The sequence below is a fragment of the Bombina bombina genome, chromosome 3 (assembly GCF_027579735.1).
Source record: "Bombina bombina isolate aBomBom1 chromosome 3, aBomBom1.pri, whole genome shotgun sequence".
NCBI lineage: Eukaryota > Metazoa > Chordata > Amphibia > Anura > Bombinatoridae > Bombina > Bombina bombina.
This window is the reverse complement of record NC_069501.1, coordinates 336261131-336282789: the sequence shown is the minus strand read 5'-3', so window position 1 is coordinate 336282789 and position 21659 is coordinate 336261131.

Here is a 21659-nt window from a genome sequence, read left to right as displayed (position 1 = left end):
TGGCCCTATAACTTGCAAAAAAAGTAAAGAACATGTAAACATTGGGTATTTCTAAACTCAGGACAAAATTTAGAAACTATTTAGCATGGGTGTTTTTTGGTGGTTGCAGATGTGTAACAGATTTTGGGGCTAAAAGTTAAAAAAAAGTTTTTTTTTCATTTTTCCTCATATTTTATATATTTTTTATAGTAAATTATAAGATATGATGAAAATAATGGTATCTTTAGAAAGTCCATTTAATGCGAGAAAAACGGTATATAATATGTGTGGGTACAGTAAATGAGTAAGAGGAAAATTACAGCTAAACACAAACACCGCAAAAATGTAAAAATAGCCTTTGTCACAAACGGACAGAAAATGGAAAAGTACTGTTGTCATTAAGGGGTTAATTTAGTGATAGTGTAGTATTAGGTTTAATTGTAGATAATTGTAGGTAGTTTATTTAATTTATTTATTGCTAGTGTAGTGTTAGGTTTAATAGTAACTTAGGTTAGGATTTATTTTACTGGTAATTTTGTAATTAATTTAACTAGGTAACTATTAAATAGTTATTAACTATTTAATAGCTATTGTAACTGGTTAAAATAATTACAAAGTTGCCTGTAAAATAAATATTAATCCTAAAATAGCTACAATATAATTATTATTTATATTGTAGCTATATTAGGGTTTATTTTACAGGTAAGTATTTAGCTTTAAATAGGAATAATTTATTTAATAAGAGTTAATTTATTTCGTTAGATTTAAATTATATTTAACTTAGGGGTGTGTTAGTGTTAGACTTAGCTTTAGGGGTTAATACATTTATTAGAGTAGCGGTGAGATCCGGTCGGCAGATTAGGGGTTAATTATTGTAGGTAGGTGGAGGCGACGTTGGGGGCGGCAGATTAGGGGTTAATAAATATAATATAGGGGTCGGCGGTGTTAGGGGTAGCAGATTAGGGGTACATAGGGATAACGTAGGTCGCGGCGGTGTACGGAGCGGCAGATTAGGGGTTAATAATAATATGCAGGGGTCAGCGATAGCGGGGGCGGCAGATTAGGGGTTAATAAATATAACATAGGGGTCGGCGGTGTTAGGGGCAGCAGATTAGGGGTACATAGGGATAACGTAGGTTGCGGCGGTGTACGGAGCGTCAGATTAGGGGTTAATAATAATATGCAGGGGTCAGCGATAGCGGGGGCGGCAGATTAGGGGTAATGAGTGTAAGGTTAGGGGTGTTTAGACTCGGGGTACATGTTAGGGTGTTAGGTGCAGACATAGGAAGTGTTTCCCCATAGGAAACAATGGGGCTGTGCTAGGAGCTGAACGTTGCTTTTTTGCAGGTGTTAGGTTTTTTTCAGCTCAAACAGCCCCATTGTTTCCTATGGGGGAATCGTGCACGAGCACGTTTTTGAAGCTGGCCGCGTCCATAATCACCGTGGGTATTGAGAGTTGCAGTGGCGGTAAATATGCTTTACGCTCCCTTTTTTGGAGCCTAACGCAGCCATTCTGTGAACTCTAAATACCAGCGGTATTTAAAAGGTGCGGGGGAAAAAAAGCATGCGTAGCTAACGCACCCCTTTGGCCGCAGAACTCTAAATCTAGCCGAGAGCCTATTTACAGTTAATATATATAGTGAATATACTCCTTACAAAGAAAGTTTAGATGCTCGCTACTGGTATGAATCTTGATAAGGCAAAAACCCTTGCACACTCTGATCACTGCAAATCTTTGTTTAGGATGAGAAATAGACACAGCGCTTGAGGTGCAAAGCTGAGTAGAGGGACACACCTGAGTATCATTACAAAGCAAACACAAACTGTAAGGGGTTAAAGTATCAGAGAATCCCTTCTAGAAGGTCAGCTGATATAAAAGAGACTAGAGCTGGAATAGATTGCTCCACAGTAACAGTAAGAAAGTAGCTTAAATATCAGAGGTAGACTTTAGCAAATAGGCACATATAATTATCCCCAAATGATAGAGTGAAACAATGTAGAGTGGGTATTGAAAAAAATCACCCTCTTGAAAATAATAACATTTTGTTGCTTTGCAGTATGAAATAAAGACAGAAACAGTTTTTGTTTATCCAGTTGTAATTACTCAGTGCAACTTATAACATCTAAGTGATAGATATGACACTAATATGTCAGGCAAAAATAAAGACAATTCAAAAACAGAATCACTGAGTTGGAAAAAGGATCACCCCCTCCTAAAATTACTTGTAAACTCAATCAGGTGTAGCTAATCACCTTCTAACTGCACATACAAAGCCATTTAATCTTCAACTGTGATCCGCTGTGGGCAAATTGATTAGCTCAGCATGAAAAGAGCTTTCCTGGAGCATCTCAGCCCCTGGTTGTACAACTGAAGCTAACAATCAACTATGGGTGGCAAGGCACTGTTAAAAGATCTCCGGGATAATATTGTGGATAGGCACAAGTCAGGAGATGGATACAAGACAATATCAAAGGCTTTATCAATTCCTAGAAGCACAGTGCAGTCTATTATTAAGAAGTAGAAGGTATTTGGTACAAATGTTGAAATGCATAGAGATAAGAGATGGCCTTCAAGGGTTTAGACATTAGCATATGAGCCTACCTAGTTTTAGCTTTCAACAAAGTAAATTTTATTCTAAAAGTAAATTTTAAAGTTGTATAAAATTGCATGCCCTATCTGAATCATGTCTTTTTGCCGGGACAATCCATCTGCATTCCTGTTATGAGAGAGAATTCCTGTCCGTATAAATAAGGGTTCAACTTCTTCAGTGCCCAGACCAGGGCTGAACATTCCTTCAATTTTTTGTTTTCAAAGACGCTTCTTTCCAGTTGGAGAAAAATCTCATCGGCTTCTTTACGAGTTTTTTGTACCTGCTCTTTATAGGTATCCACAAGTCCTTCATACTGACATAGTTTGCCCTTGAGTTGCTGCACCTCACTATGAGTCAGTGTCAGCTTCTCCTCCAGTGTTGCTGAGTTTGTCTTTAATGTTTATTGTTCCACTCTGAAGCTGGTGTTTTCTGCGGTCTGTTGGTGCAGCTTCTCTAGCAGAGATTCCCGTTCTAAACGCGCTTTTTCCTCTGCGCACCTCTTTTTTCCGCTAGCACCGTTACGTGATTGTTTAACTTGACCATTTCATCCTCTACTTGACTCTTCTCCTTCATCAGAGCATTGTAACGGGACTTCCACGTATCAATAGAGGACAGAGATTTACTGAGCTTAGCGTCCTGGGGCTCAGCAGCAGGTGGGTCAGTTTCTGCGGCACGGATCTGGGCACGGGTAGTCACAGGGTTAACATCGGCAGGACACATGGGAGCATAGGCAGAAACAAGGAGGGCCAAGTCATTTCCAAGGAGAACATCAACTGGTAAGTCCTTCATGACCCCCACATTCACATGTCTAGCACCCACTCCCCAATCCAAATGTACCCGGGCAACAGGTAGGCGGAACACAGTGCCCCCTGCTAACCTCACAGCCACAGTGTCTCTGGTGTGCTGGTGCTCAGACACCAAGTTCTTTTGGAGCAAGGTCATGGTAGCACCAGTATCCCGTAGACCACTGACCTCCTTCCCATTCACTTTAGCCAGTTGCCGGTGCTGTTGCTGGGGTCTGCCTCATGTAGGATGTCCCAGCATTCTTCCTCCGCTATGCAGTGGGCAGCAGGCTGAGGGTTACGTGGGTTTCCGCAGGCTAATCTTCTCCAGGACTGTGCTTGTTTTGCTGTGTTTAGGGGACACTCTGGTCTTTTGTGCCCTAGTTGCTTACATCCAAAGCACTGAATAGGCTGTGAGTAATCCAGTGAGTTGAACCGGGCTGTCTGAGGATAGTTCGTGGCTGAAGGCGGTGTGGTAGAGTGGTGTGCCGGGGGTTGGTAACTGGTAGCTGCTGGGGTGACTGTCGGTCTGTACTCCACTCTGGCAGGGATCTTAGTGGTAGCAGTGTCCAGTTTGCGGGCATCCGTATACTCATCTGCCAGGCGAGCAGCTTCATGCAGGGTGGAGGATTTACGGTCCCGAACCCACTCTCTAACTTCTGCGGATAACTTGTCGAAGCAATGTTCCAACAGGAATAGCTGCAGCACCTCTTCCCCAGATACGGCTTGGCACCCCACCATCCAGTGAGCTGCTGTGTGGTGCACCTTATATGCCCACTCGACGTAGGAATCTCCAGCTAGTTTAACAGTGTCTCTGAACCGTCTCTTGTATGCCTCCGGTGTAATCGCATACCTGGAGAGCAGAGCCTCTTTTACAACATTATAATCCCTGACTTCCTCATCTGGAATGGCCCGAAAAGCCTCGCTGGCCCGGCCGGATAATTTTCCGGATAATATCTTGACCCAGTCCTCTGCGGGTACATTGTGTAGTGTATATTGTCTCTCAAAATCCGCAAGGTACCCACCAATCTCTCCTTCTGTTTCAATGAAGTTTTTAAAAGCTGCAAAATATACTTTTCTCTTTTCCACTGGGGTTGCTGTGACTTGGGCTGCTTTGGCGAAGTAGGTTGGCCTCCATGGCTGCTATGACCCGATCGATAATTTCGGCAGACGGGTTGGGGCCATAATGTGCCAGTCTTATTTTAACCGCCCGGTCAAAGCTTGCTTCTTCGGGTGTTCTGTCTGATATTCTGGGCTCATTGGTTCCTTCGGGCCCTGGTACTCTCCCTCTTCCTGAGGTTACAGGGCTGTCGGCCCCGTTGTTCTAGCAGGTCTTTAAGGGTGGCCCTTTAAGCCTTTCATATGGTATTCCATTATGTCCGGATGTGTAGTTGCTCTTCTGGGGGATGAGGACCATCCCGTCGCTTGCCACCAATGTTATGGTATAACCCTGTTATCGAGGGTTAATACCAGATGAAAGATGCCCTGAATAAGGGATCAGCAACACACAAATCCAGTTAATTTCCCCACAAACACGAGACCAAGCTCCGTCTTGAGGGTAAAACAGAATCTACTTTATTGAGGGCTATATGTCCGGTATTTATGCAGGTCTCCCACCTGGTTGACACTCTCCTTCAACTCTCAGAGCTCTGTGCTTTCTTTAAAAGCAGGTCCTTTTGCTCAGATACTTGATTTTAGTCCTTCTCCTGCTTACTTCTGGTTTAAAAACAACTCCAACTGTCTTAGACAAAACAGTTACTCAAAACTGAAGTTAACCCCTCCAACAACAGTTACTCAAAACTGAAATTAACCCCTCCAGTACTGTTGGATTTGTACCCTGTACCTATAATGGGCACAGGGTGACTTAACATAATGCCTGAATCCAAAATCCGTAGGGAGGTTGACAGAGGGGTCTGTCACATGACGGAATAATCTTTTTCAATTTAGAATTTAATTTGAAGTAAAGGAAAACAAATGTTATTAGGTATTTGTTCTGCAAAGTCCTAAACACGAATTTATGTAAAAATCTATAGAGAGTATATAGATAGGAAGATGTGCTTAGTATTTGCAAGAAGTTTATGTAAATTTCCCAGTAGTGATTGTGTACAGTTAGTAATGTATTAGGACACGCAAGATGTTAAAAAAAAATAAAACTCCTGATATATATATATATATATATAAATAAATAAATATATATATATATATATATATATATATAGACACACTCTGCAATCCTGCATCTCCAAATAAAAAAAGAGAACTATTTTTAAAACAAAACAAAAACTTTATTTAGAACAAATGATTAAAATCCATGAAATAACATGTAGAAGCATGAAATACAAGTTACAGGCCTGTAACCGGGTTAGAACAAACAGCCAAACATGTTTTGGGTCAAGTCTCAGCCCTTGTTCACTGGCATAACCTGTGTTCAAACCTGATTGCTTTATTTAAAGACATAATTACCTGGCAATTACAGGCACCTGTTGCATTGTTAACCCTTAACTATTGGGATTAATACAACATTTCTCAGTCAAAAGTGAAACTATAAAAATTAAATATTATAAAGAACAAATAATTTTACAATTAATTAACCCTATTTTTAGAGTGAATCCTAATTCCTAACCAACATTTGTCACTCTGTATACAAAAAAGCTGAAAATAGGACTTGAAGTCTCATAGATACATATACATCTTGTTTAGAATAATGTAAAATTGCCCAGCATGTTTTAGAGAAATAAATCAACATCCATTATTGAATTTAGGCCAAACGGGTGCTTGGTTTGAAGATTAAAATTCAAAAACACCTCCTTTTGGTCTAAAAGTCTCTCCCTATTCCACCTCTCCTATGTCTAGGGACATGGTCTATACCCTGAACTGTCACAAGAGAATCATTTGAATTGTGTTCCTGTACCCACATACTGTGTCCTACACCCTTGACATGTCAGTAGATAGATGACTTTTGTAGTGTTACATGTGATTTTGAAATGTATGTCATATTCCCTATTAGTAGTACTTGATACAAATAGTGTCCCTTGTTTAATGTGTGTACAAGTTTTGCATTTCATATTCTTCTGGAAAGCCAAGTTTGAGTTTTATTTTGAGGTAACATAGACGGTGCTAATATACTCCTCAAAGTCTTTGCTTTACGAGCAGAAAAATGACAACCTTCTGCAACAATTCTGTTTAGTTTGGCATCACTCTTAAGTATAGGTAAACAATTTTGTACAATGCCACTTTCAATACTCTCCTCCGCCCTCCCCCACTTCCTAATACAACTTCTCTGTCAGCCCACGACTTTGCCAGTCACTTCATTAACAAAATTGACTCCATCAGACATGAAATCAGCTCTCAACACAATTCCACTCTCTCCCCCCCTCAAATACTCCCACTCACCCACAACCCTCATAACCTGAAACCTAGTTCATTCTCCCCTGTTACTGAGGACGAAGTTTCAGCACTTATACTACGCTCTCACCTCACTACCTGTCCCCTTGACCCTATCCCCTCACAGCTGCTCCCCTCTCTCTCTGCTACCCTTACCCCTATACTAACACACACTTTCAACCTCTCCCTCAGCACTGGTACATTTCCCTCATCAATGAAACATGCGCTGGTCACAGCTATCCTCAAAAAACTTTCCCTTGATCCTACCTCCCCATCCAACTACCACCCAATTTCCCTCCTCCCTCTTGCTTCTAAGCTTCTCGAAAAACTAGTATATGCACGCCTATCCCATTTCCTTATGTTAAACTCCCTTCTTGACCCGCTGCAATCTGGATTTCGTCCCTATCACTCCACAGAGACAGCTATTGTTAAGGTCACCAACAACCTACTTACAGCTAAATCAAAAGGCCACTTCTCTTTGCTTATCCTCCTTGATCTGTCCGCAGCCTTTGACACTGTCGACCATCCTCTTCTGCTCCAAACCCTCCAATCCTTCGGCATCTGTGACACAGCCCTTTCGTGGCTCTCTTCCTATCTGTCAAACCGTACCTTCAGTGTAGCCTTCGCTGGGGCCTCCTCCGCCCCGACACCACTTTCTGTCGGAGTACCACAATGCTCTGTCCTCTGTCCCTTTCTCTTCTCAATCTACACATCATCACTAGGTTCCCTAATTAAGTCCAACAGTTTCCAATATCATTTGTACGCCGATGACACCCAAATCTACTTCTCTGCACCAGAACTATCTCCTTCCTTGCTAACCCGTGTCACTAACTGTCTTTCTCACATCTCTTCCTGGATGTCCTCTCACTACCTCAAGCTAAATCTCTCCAAAACTGAGCTCCTCATTTTCCCCCCTTCTTCTAAAATCTCCACCCCAATATCTCTATAACTGTCGACAACTCCATCATTACCCCTACCCCACACGCCCGATGTCTCGGGATCACATTCGACTCAGATCTTTCCTTCACTCCTCACATTCAGTCATTGGCTACAGCCTGCCACTTCCACCTTAAAAACATCTCTAAAATTAGACACTTCCTTACACAAGACACAACTAAGATTTTAATCCACTCTCTCATTCTTTCCCGCCTTGATTACTGCAACTCTGTCCTCTCTGGTCTCCCCACCTGCCGCCTAGCTCCTTTACAATCCATAATGAATGCCTCTTCCAGAATCATCTTCCTTACACGTCGCTCTTCATCTGCTGCGCCTCTCTGCCAATCCCTTCACTGGCTTCCTCTTGCCTCTAGGATCAAACACAAAACTCTCACTCTGACATACAAAGCCCTCAAGTGCACTGCTCCCCCCTACATCTCCGACCTTGTCTCCAGATACTCTCCCTCCCGTACCCTTCGCTCTGCTCATGACCTCCTACTCTCCTCCTCTCTTGTCACCTCATCACACTCCCGTTTACAGGACTTCTCCAGACTGGCTTCCATCTTATGGAACTCTCTGCCTCGCTCCACAAGACTCTCTTCTAGTTTTAAAAGCTTCAAGTGCTCCCAAAGACTCTACTGTTCAGGGACGCATACAACCTACGCTAACCTTTCCTAATACCAGTTCTTCTCCTCCACTGCAATCCCCTGAACCCTCTTAGCATGTAAGCCTAATAGTCCAGCTGTTAGTAGATCACCTTCTTAAGAGCTGACTACAACAGTGCAACTATTGGCAGGGCCCTCTACCCTATAATTGTTTTGTTGTACTCCCCCTTTGTTTATAGCACTGCGGAATCTATTGGCGCTCTACAAATAACCGATAATAATAATGCTACATATTTTTTTTATAATCTTTGCTATAGCTGGTAAAAATAAAATTGGTCTGTTATTTCTTTTCATCAATTGTTTCTTATTTTTATGTAATAGATCTTCTCTGTTCTATAAGTCTACTCTGGACTTAATGTCTTTCAAAAGATTAGTGTCATACCCACGGGCTTCTAATCTCTGATTTGTGTGTGATGCATGCAATTGGTATTTATGTTCCATTGTACAATTATGTTTAGTTCTGATCAGTTGGCCATATGGTATAGATTCAATTGTATGCTTGGGGTGACATGACATAGAATTTAAAATAGTTTTCCCTGCTGTGCTTTTCCTATAAACTTCAGTTACTTCCTTTCTCAAGTCTGTAGCAATACTGACCAATTCAATGGAATTTACAGATTATATCTTAAAACACAGGAAAGCTAAAAAAAAACAGAAAGTGTTACAGAGGTCTGAGTGCAGGAAGAGGAGGGGGTGTCATAAAAATCATGAGGGGGGCTTAGGAGACAGAGGCAGACAGTGTCCAGTGTATGAGAAAAGACAGGGGAAATATATAGCTTTACATAGAGCATATACTGACATAAAGTTAAATATCAACATGGAATCAATATGTATAAAGATGTGAAATTATGCATACAGGGGGAATAAAATAAATAAATAAATAAATAAAAAAAAGAGGAATACTAATAACGGCAAAAGTGTGGACATAGACTTACCTGTGTACCTATGTATAAAGAGTGTGGAATATTCAATGTAATTGACTATATGAAAGTGCATTACAAACATTTTTTATAATGTGTTTTGGTTTTGGATGGAATGGTCAGGTTGGGTAAAATTAGTGACCAACAGGGGTACAGTATTTTGTTTTACAGTGATTTTTGATTGAGTGTGTTTGTAAGTTCATCCGAAGGTGCAGTTTTTGAGTTGTTGCTCCAATATAGCATCCCACTTTACATGCAGTGCAATGTATTATGTATACCACATTTGCAGATATATATAAATATGTCCCTTTAATGTTTTGGAATTTATTATTGTGATTTGCTGTGTTGCTTTCACAGATGTGTTGACATAGTTTGCAAACAACTTTATAGCAGCACTTCATTCCATTCCGAGTGTTCTTTTTCTCAAGGCGTTGCTTCCTGTGAACCAGTTTCTGTTTCAGGTTAGGTGGTTGTCTGTATGCCAGGATTGGAGGTTTTGGAAAAAAAAATGAATGTGGAATCCTCTGAGAGTAGTGACTGTAAGTCTTTTATGATTTTTCATATCCCTTCCAAAGCAGGGTTGTTGACTACTAGTGGGATTTGTGATATGTTTTTCTTCTCCCTTTATACAGTAGTAGTAAGTGTTCATGTGGAGTATTGAGGGCAAAGTTCATTTTTTTATTTATAACCCTTGTTTTGTAACCTTTTTTCTCTGAATGATAAGGACAGTGGGATGAGGTGTTTGTCACATTCATTGGTATCTGAGCAAATGCTGTGGTATCTTGTAGCCTGACTGTAGATTATGGATTTTTTTATGTGATTGGGGTGGGAGCTGGAGCTGTGGAGGTAGCTGCATATATCTGTTGGTTTCCTGTATACAAATGAGTTCAGTTTGCCATTTGTGATGGATAATGTTGTATCCAGGAAGCTGACACAGTCTCTAGAAAAGTTAATTTTAAGCTTGATTGATGCATGAAATAGATTAAATGATTTTTTCTCCTTCTGTCCATATGATGAAAATATCATCTATGTAGAGAAAGTATTTGAAGGGTTTGTGTGGGTAGTGGCTAGGAATCTCTGTTCTAAGTCAGCCATGAAGAGGTTTGCGTACGGTGGTGCCTTTTTGGTGCCCATGGCTGTTCCCATGGTTTGTAAGTAGATGGTGTTATTGAAGATGAAATAATTGTGGGTAAGTATAAATAGTGTAAGTTTACTGACTGTAGAAGCACTATATGTCTGGTTAGGGCTATCAGAGGAAAGAAAGTTTAAGCAGGCATCAATACCATCTTTATGTGGAATATTGCTGTACAGGGATTCCACATACATTGTCAGAAGTATCCTCTGGCAATTCTGTTGCCTGGCTGATTTTGTTAAGAAAATCAGTGGTGTCTTTTATAAAGCTAGTGGTGTTAATAACTTAGGGCTTAAGAATATTCTCCACTAGGCTTTGCTCAGTCATTTATTCATTATTCATATCATATTATATATATATATATATATATATATATATATATATATATATATATATATATATATATATATATATATATATATATATATATATATATATATATATATATATATATATAGGATTTGCGTAACTACATCTAGGTTTCCTGATTACATGTACATTTATTTTATAAAATTAATATTTATTTTGTAGTTTGCAATGTGTTTTGGTTAAGTGTGACAAGTGATAATAAAAGTTTTGAAGCAAAATGTATACCAGTATTTATTTATGTGCTATTTTGCTCTGTAGTTAAACCCACATTTATGTTTAATAGTTCAATAGGCCTAGGAATTTGAACTGCAAACATAAAAAAAACATAGCAAAGTTATTTGGTTAGTAATTTATAAATTATTTGTGATTTGCTGATAAATGCAATGATTGATAGGTAGATAGATATTTGTTTTTAATTGTTCTAATAAAGACTCTTTTTTTATCTTATCAACATGGGTTTTGAGCACTTTTGTGGTTCATAAATTGGATCCTAGATAGATATATAGATAGATAGATAGATAGATAGATAGATAGATAGATTGATTGATAGATCGATATATAGATATTTTTTTTTAAAAAAGTAATAAATTATTATCCTAGAGCAGTGTTTCCCAACCGCGGTCCTCAAGTACCCCCAACAGTCCTGGTTTTCATTATAGCTGAACTAGAGCACAGGTAAAATAATCAGCTGATGGATGAGATCAGGTTGGTTACTGATCAGCTGATTACTACACCTATGCACTGGTTCAGCTATAATGAAAACCAAGCCTGTTGGGGGTACTTGAGGACCACGGTTGGGAAACACTGCCCTAGAGGATAGGCCCATATTGTTAAATGGACAGTAGTTCAGAATTTTCACTTCATCCATGTTTTTGTAGAAAATATTTTATTGTTTGGGGTTTTTTCAGCATCACCATTTCTAATTTATTTTTTGTGCTATTCTTGTACTACAAATACAAAAAATAAGAGTCTTAGGCCTAGATCTGGAGTTTGGCGGTAGCCGTGAAAACCAGCGTTAGAGGCTCCTAACGCTGGTTTTAGGCTACCGCCGGTATTTGGAGTAAGTCAAAAAAGGGTCTAACGCTCACTTTTCAGCCGTGACTTTTCCATACCGCAGATCCCCTTACGTCAATTGCGTATCCTATCTTTTCAATGGGATCTTTCTAACTCCGGTATTTAGAGTCGTGGCTGAAGTGAGCGTTAGAATTCTAACGACAAAACTCCAGCCGCAGAAAAAAGTCAGTAGTTAAGAGCTTTCTGGGCTAACGCCGGTTTATAAAGCTCTTAACTACTGTGCTCTAAAGTACACTAACACCCATAAACTACCTATGCACCCCTAAACCGAGGCCCCCCCACATCGCCGACACTCGATTAAATTTTTTTAACCCCTAATCTGCCGACCGCCACCTACGTTATCCTTATGTACCCCTAATCTGATGCCCCTAACACCGCCGACCCCTATATTATATTTATTAACCCGTAACCTGCCCACCACAACGTCGCCCTCAGCTACCTACAATAATTAACCCCTAATCTGCCGACCGCCACCTACGTTATACTTATGTACCCCTAATCTGCTGCCCCTAACACCGCCGACCCCTATATTATATTTATTAACCCCTAATCTGCCCCCACAACGTTGCCTCCACCTGCCTACACTTATTAACCCCTAATCTGCCGAGCGGACCGCACCGCTATTATAATAAAGTTATTAACCCCTAATCCGCCTCACTAACCCTATAATAAATAGTATTAACCCCTAATCTGCCCTCCCTAACATCGCCGACACCTAACTTCAATCATTAACCCCTAATCTGCCGACTGGAGCTCACCGCTATTCTAATAAATTTATTAACCCCTAAAGCTAAGTCTAACTCTAACACTAACACCCCTCTAAGTTAAATATAATTTAAATCTAACTAAATAAATTAACTCTTATTAAATAAATTATTCCTATTTAAAGCTAAATACTTACCTGTAAAATAAATCCTAATATAGCTACAATATAAATTATATTTATATTATAGCTATTTTAGGATTTATATTTATTTTACAGGTAACTTTGTATTTATTTTAACCAGGTACAATAGCTAAAATAGTTAAAATAATTACAAAATTACCTGTAAAATAAATCCTAACCTAAGTTACAATTAAACCTAACACTACACTATCAATAAATTAATTAAATAAAATACCTACAATTACCTACAATTAAACCTAACACTACACTATCAATACATTAATTAAATACAATATCTACAAATAAATACAATGAAATAAACTAACTAAAGTACAAAAAATAAAAAAGAACTAAGTTACAAAAAATAAAAAAATATTTACAAACATCAGAAAAATATTACAACAATTTTAAACTAATTACACCTACTCTAAGCCCCCTAATAAAATAACAAAGCCCCCCAAAATAAAAAAATGCCCTACCCTATTCTAAATTACTAAAGTTCAAAGCTCTTTTACCTTACCAGCCCTGAACAGGGCCCTTTGCGGGGCATGCCCCAAGAAATTCAGCTCTTTTGCCTGTAAAAAAAAAAACATACAATACCCCCCCCAACATTACAACCCACCACCCACATACCCCTAATCTAACCCAAACCCCCCTTAAATAAACCTAACACTAAGCCCCTGAAGATCTTCCTACCTTGTCTTCACCATACCAGGTTCACCGATCGATCCAGAAGAGCTCCTCCGATGTCCTGATCCAAGCCCAAGCAGGGGGCTGAAGAGGTCCATGATCCGGCTGAAGTCATCATCCAAGCGGGAGCTGAAGAGGTCCATGATCCGGCTGAAGTCATCATCCAAGCGGGAGCTGAAGAGGTCCATGATCCGGCTGAAGTCTTCTATCAACGGCATCTTCAATCTTCTTTCTTCCGGAGCCATCATCCTCCAGCCAACGCAGAACATCCTCTTCTCCCGACGCCTACTCGCCGAATGACGGTTCCTTTAAATGACGTCATCCAAGATGGCGTCCCTCGAATTCCGATTGGCTGATAGGATTCTATCAGCCAATCGGAATTAAGGTAGGCAAATTCTGATTGGCTGATGGAATCAGCCAATCAGAATCAAGTTCAATCCGATTGGCTGATCGGATCGGCCAATTTAGAATAGGGTAGGGCATTTTTTTATTTTGGGGGGCTTTGTTATTTTATTAGGGGGCTTAGAGTAGGTGTAATTAGTTTAAAATTGTTGTAATATTTTTCTGATGTTTGTAAATATTTTTTTATTTTTTGTAACTTAGTTCTTTTTTATTTTTTGTACTTTAGTTAGTTTATTTCATTGTATTTATTTGTAGATATTGTATTTAATTAATGTATTGATAGTGTAGTGTTAGGTTTAATCGTAGGTAATTGTAGGTATTTTATTTAATTAATTTATTGATAGTGTAGTGTTAGGTTTAATTGTAACTTAGGTTAGGATTTATTTTACAGGTTATTTTGTAATTATTTTAACTATTTTAGCTATTGTACCTGGTTAAAATAAATACAAAGTTACCTGTAAAATAAATATAAATCCTAAAATAGCTATAATATAAATATAATTTATATTGTAGCTATATTAGGATTTATTTTACAGGTAAGTATTTAGCTTTAAATAGGAATAATTTATTTAATAAGAGTTAATTTATTTAGTTAGATTTAAATTATATTTAATTTAGGGGGGTGTTAGTGTTAGGGTTAGACTTAGCTTTAGGGGTTAATACATTTATTAGAATAGCGGTGAGCTCCAGTCGGCAGATTAGGGGTTAATGTTTGAAGTTAGGTGTCGGCGATGTTAGGGAGGGCAGATTAGGGGTTAATACTATTTATTATAGGGTTAGTGAGGCGGATTAGGGGTTAATAACTTTATTATAATAGCGGTGCGGTGCGGTCCGCTCGGCAGATTAGGGGTTAATAAGTGTAGGCAGGTGGAGGCGACATTGTGGGGGGCAGATTAGGGGTTAATAAATATAATATAGGGGTCGGCGGTGTTAGGGGCAGCAGATTAGGGGTACATATCGATAATGTAAGTAGCGACGGTTTACGGAGCGGCAGATTAGGGATTAATAATAATATGCAGGGGTCAGCGATAGCGGGGGCAGCAGATTAGGGGTTAATAAGTGTAAGGTTAGGGGTGTTTAGACTCGGGGTACATGTTAGGGTGTTAGGTGCAGACATAGGAAGTGTTTCCCCATAGCAAACAATGGGGCTGCGTTAGGAGCTGAACGCGGCTTTTTTGCAGGTGTTAGGTTTTTTTTCAGCTGAAACAGCCCCATTGTTTCCTATGGGGGAATCGTGCACGAGCACGTTTTTGAGGCTGGCCGCGTCCGTAAGCAACTCTTGTATTGAGAGTTGAAGTTGCGTTAAATATGCTATACGCTCCTTTTTTGGAGCCTAACGCAGACATTCTGTGGACTCTCAATACCAGAGTTATTTTAAAGGTGCGGCCAGAAAAAAAGCCAGCGTTAGCTACGCAGGTCGTTTAACACACATATTTTATTATAGAATGTAATCCGCCATTAAATGCAATTCCATTGAATTCAATTTAGCATCTAAAAATTGAAATGGAATATATATTTAATGCACACAAATTATTTCTAAATCTAAAAATTGTGTCTTAAAAGTATTGTTGTTGGTATAGTATGTTGCTTATATGTTACATTGCAATTTAAGATATTTACTGTCATATTTTGAAGCATGACAAAATAATAAATACTATAAGCTTTTCTTTGCATGTATATTTGGAATAAATGATAAAACATTTAATATTCAAAATTGGTAATGAATTATTATGCTATTTTTAATTAAAGGGACATTCCAGCCACATTTTTTCTTTTATGATTTCGAAAGAGAATGCAATTTTAAACATCTTTCTAATTTACTTATATTATCTAATTTGTTTTATTCTCTTGATATTCTTTGATTAAAAGCATATTTAGATATGCTCACCAGCTGCTGATTGGTTGCTGCACATAGAAGCATCATGTGATTGGCTCACCATGTGCATTGCTTTTTCTTCAAATAAGGATATTTAAAAAATGAAGCAAAATAAATTATGGAAGTAAATTGTAATGTTGTTTAAATTTATATTCTCTATCTGAATCATGAAAGAAAGATTTTGGGTTTAGTGGCCCTTTAAATGTAAAAAAAAAAGAAAGAAAAAAGAAAAAAAAGATCCTAGCCATCATCAATGGTCATAAAAATTAAATCAAATAGTGTCCTAGTATATTTTAATCTTGGCTGTATCATTCTGCCACACTTTGGTTCATATTGGCTTATGAGTTTAGTATTCAGTAAGCTAATTCCTTCTTCTGCTGGCTGCACTGCATTAATGATCAAGCTACAACGATGAACACTGTCTGCATAACAAATGTGCTTTTCTCAAGATGCAGTAAATACAAAGTGATTAACATGAAATAACTTCTCAGCCAAACTGCCTCTTGTGTTTTGAAAGAATACCTATGTTTTGATTTAACCCTGAAGTTATATTATCATTATTTTTTCTAAGAGGTCTTTTTTAAACCTTTTTTACTGACTTATGGGATCTAAGTAAAGTTACATATTTTTAGGACATATTTTCTATTGAAAAGCTGCCTTTAGCCTACTTGAAACATACTTCATGCAAATAATTATTAATATATATGTTTTTTTTGCATCTGACATTTGCTGAGGCTAAAGCATCAAATGAAACTACAGTAAATCCCTTCAAGCTCTTTCAAACCAGTTTTATATTACCATCGTTTCCAGGCTAATGAAGTTAAAAGCCAAGGAGGTTACATTTTGAGTTATTAATATACTTTAGTTTGTTTAATTTGGACTGATTGCATTAAGTTATTGAACAATATACATGAAACAGCTTTTTTTTTTTTTTAATTCTCTCAAAATAAATATCTTCATGGAAAATAATGGTTTTCTGTGAAGAGAAAGTACAAGACTTGAAAGTGATTTATTTTGTTCTTTACTTCTCTAATATTTTAAACTTACACCCAAAGGAATAATCAGTTGAATGCATAATGTAAGTAAACAACATATCAGTCTTTTTGTATCTAAGTCATTGAACTGTTCATTGTTTGATATCTTACAGAAACTATACAACCTAGAGGTTTGCTACTGAAATCTTCATTGTCAGTCTATCTTATTGCAAAATGTCAATAACTCACCCTTCTATGTTCCATGATAACCTTTCAGAGATTTTATTAGAAACGGAGTGTATATCTCAAAAGGCTAGTTCAAATAACACTGCCTTTTTATATTTTTGTACTTTTTTTTGTTTTGTTTTGGTATCAAAATGTATATTTCTTTTTTTTCAGAATTATTTCACTCTTACATATAACATAAAGAAGTGTTTTGTCACTGAGTTTCTTATTTTGTATAGTTAGGGACAACATGATCATTTTTATGCTTTTCAAAAATGTCAAATATTCTCTAATAAACCTATGATTATGCAGGCATATAATCACCACTGTGGTGTAATTTAACGTAAAATTACAGCAACAACAATAATACAATAATAATGTGCACAATTCATAAAAAAATTGTGCTTAAATAGAATTAATAAGGTGCTTGCAGTTAAAAGAAACTATGTAGAACAGAATACAAAGGAAAGGTATGCCGTTTCTTTGGCATCCACTTAAGCATGACGACAACATGCATTCTTACAATAAATATATAGATTCCAGTTCACCAAACTTAAGAAAAAAATCTTATTTCCAATTCATGTATTAAAACCTTGAAATGATGTTTAAGCTCATATGAAAAGGCTGTATAGGCACTAGTTGTTTCATCATATAATTAGAAAAATATTTGTGCCCATAAAAAACTTGTAAACAAATCCTCAAGAGAGGAACCTGCTATATCTTGTTACTTGGGGGCATACTGATATATATTTTATTACCTATATTATTATATTGGAATTTACAGGATAGCAGGCAAATTCAGATTTATGGGTGTCGGTTAACAATAGCATAATCTTTCCTGATTAATTCCATGATTTCTTATCATCTTTGTTGTTAACCTATCGAAATCTTATGGGCACATTTGATTTAATTCACTAGAGTTATGGCCATATTACAAATGGTGTGCTAATTTGTTTTATTACTGCGAGCTAACTGCGCTCAAAGTAAAAAATAATTGCAGCCGCTAGGGAGCGTATTACAAGTTGAAAGAAAAAAGTTAGCATGCAGGCAAAAGTACAAAGCATGCAAACTTCCGGACTTTGAATATTGTGACTATGCTAACTACGTCTGCCCATAGACTTTTATAAGAGATCTGAAAAAAAAGCTATTATTTGTCACTTGCACACTAACCTGTGCTAGATCAACTGCGCTAAATACGAAGTTGTTAGGCATACTTTACATTCATATGTTCTTCACATATTTATTTTTTTTGTTTGAATATATATATTATTTTATTTATAAATGTATATATTTCTATATATATTTTATTATTTCTTGTAAAATATATGTCTCTACCTACAGTATATATCATATGAATTGATGTAATACACACACACATATATATATATATATATATATATATATATATATATATATATATATACACTCCCAAGGATATCAAACATGAAATAAAGCAGGCAATTCAGGATACTTTCAATCAGCCTTTAATCCATAAAGTGCTTGATACAAAGATAGGGCCTTAACCCATAACGTGTCTTTGATGGGCTCCGTTTGATAAAGGTTCAGATTGGAACTGAAACATTATGGGTTAAGGTCCTATCTTTGTTCATCAAAATTGTTCTTTATTTCAGGTCTGAAGTCACGCTAAATATTTTAGCAATCTAGCCTATAATCTTCCTTACATGTGCACCTTTTCTGCACCCCCCCATGTTTTTCCTCAATCCATTCCAGCATAATTAATCAACATCTGTGGAGCTGCAATTTGTCTTAAAACAAAACAAAAAAACACAGGCTAAATTAGCTATTTCAAATGCCAAAATATGGTTAAAGGAGCTACTTGTAAACAATTTAATACACTCCAGCAGGTAAAATGGATCATTACGAACAATTTAAAGAGGACATTTTGTTTGGTGAACTGTCACTTTAATGAAGAGGCAGAAACATATTTTTTTTCTAGGACTGAAGAGAATGAGAACTTTGTTTAGTCCAGTTACTAACATGGACAACTGTTTAAACAATGAAGACAGAAATGATCATCATTTGTGGTTGCCATGTTCCTTGTTCAAAGAGGGATTGCCTGGTATTTTGGGGCTGGACTGATCTTGTTAGATGGGATCAGATTGCTATACTTTAGGAAATGTATTCTCTGTGAAAAGCACTACTGAGCTAAAAGAGTCTGCTCCCAAGTGGTACAATGCCAAAGAACAAGCTACTGAGCTGTTGTTTTTTCCTGAGAGAGCACCTCTCTTTCTGTATGTATAAATGGATTGTGATTGAGGCCAATGTTTTTTTTATTATTAACATACTCAAAAATGTCTACCAGAGCCAGCTGTTTTAATGAGGAACTTTGTTTAGTCCACTTACTATCACTGAGACCTAGACTTTTTTTTTTTTAAGAATTTTATTTCTTATTTCTAAAACAAGAAAAGGTGTGATACAGTTTAGTCTATGTGATAACACTGAACTTAAAGTATATAAATAAAAAATGTATACAGATCCCTAAACATAAATTATTTAAATTGGAAAAGTAAGTATTTGTGAAGTCAAATTTGTCTTAAACTGCAGAAAAAAATAAATGATTTCAACACTCTTTTAAATAACAAATATGTTAATACCAAAGAACAGACTCCCACAATAATACATGTGAGGAATATCTGTTTTTTTAAAGATAATGAGACTCTCTTAGATAGAACTGCATAGATCCTCATTTCATTAACTATCTAGACATTACTCACATCTTTTATTTTGAGGTCTATTCTGTGGTTAAAATGTCATAGGTCATTTGTTCCAATGCTATTTTGTCTTATTAAATTGTTGCTATTTATAAAGTACTATGACATTAGGGATCAGCCTTGCAAGCTAGTAATCTAAGTGAACTTTGTTTTAATGACAGGATGAATATTGAACATTTTATATACACAAACTAAAGGTTATTACTTAAGTTTTTCAATAAAACATTTTTGGAATTTAATTTTTTTTTTTTACTTTACAAATCCTTATTTTTTTCCATTTAAATGATTTAAATATGTATTCTTATACATAGTACTATATGCAAATGAGCAGAAAAAATGCTTTAAGTGCATATATTATTGAGCAATTTGTCACTTTAGATTACATTTTACATATTTCCTTATTACAATTTAAATGTGTAAAATAAACATACATTTTTCACTATTTGTGTAATTTATGTTACTAAATTTGTCATCCTAAGATGTAGTAAATTCCTCTCAATGAGATACAGAGGTTTTAGTGGAGTTGTACATATTATAAAGTCTATAAGATAACCCTAGTTAAAAAGGATGATCTTTCAGGAGTTATTTTGAAGTAATCAATGACTCCAGAGTAGTCATCAGAAGCCATCCTGAAGTATATCCACAGGCTGAAATATTTAAATGAGATGACTCTAGGATCATTCACTGGATGTTCATGCTTGTGAAGTAATCAGTAATCTAATCTGCTAATTATTCTGAAGTCATCACCCAGAATGTTTGTACCTTAGCTGATGACTTTACAAGCCTGATTATGTGAAAATTACTTCTAAAGTAGTTTGAGGGCTAGCAAATGTCTCCAGGATGGTAACAGTAATCTTGTTTGTCTTGGGAACTTACAGACTTGATGGATCTTCCAGTAGTAGATACTTAAAATGAGCTTTATTGATTATTATTCTTGGTTTGTGAATATGCTGTACATATTTATTTTAAGAAAACTTAACTAAAATTATTATTAGGGACAAGCTACAAGCCCCCAAAATTAGTGACATTGAGAGCGCAACTGCCAACATAAATAGAAAAGTCTACTAATAATAACAGTGTTCATAGGAGATTTTAACTACCCCAAAAATTGGTTCATTAAACTAGCAAAACAACTGAGGGAAAAAGATTTATAAATGCACTAAAATATATCAATTAATAGAAAAATAATATTAAACACAGAATTCAAAGAACATTTAAGTAACAGTGATGATAACATGGTCATGTTTGAAATCCGTTTCCATAAGCAGTGTTACACGGGTTTAACCAAAACTTTAAATTTTAAAAAGCAAACCAATTACTTTAATGAAATTGATAAATTGCATAAATTGGATATAAAAACACAGAATATAAATGGAAAACATTTACAACTTTATTAAATACATATAACAATCAATGTGTCTATTTACAAAATTGTCAAGAGAAATTAGGAAACATAATTCTGCATTTAAATTATTTAAAGTATATACTATCATTCCAAATGTTTAAGGAACAAAGAGCAATCAGATTAGCCAAAATTGAAAATGAAAGGATAACCATTAAAAGTAAATATTTAAAACTTTATTAAATACATATACAAATAAAAACATACAACATAAATATACTAAAATAAATAAATCCAAGCCAGTGTGGCTAAATAAAAAATGTGTTAAGAGAACTTAGGAAAAAAAAAAAACAATCAAATTAGCCAAAGTCAAACCCTAAAATGTTTTTTTTTAATTATATCAATGACAAAGAAATCTAAGAAGGAAAATATAAGTACACTAAAATGTTAGAGGGATAGCATGATTAACAGTGACCAGGGGAAGGTTGAGATGCTGATCCACGTCTTTTCCTTGGTATACAGAGGAACTAATGGGTGAAACATTGAAAAAAACTAGAACATACAAGTCCATATCAACAACTGGGTTATCTCTAGATGATATCATGAAAAAGTTAGATACTACCAAGGTAAATAAAGCTCCAGTTTGAGATGGAATACATTTAAGGGTCCTAAGAAAACTTAGCTCTGTCATAGCCATTTC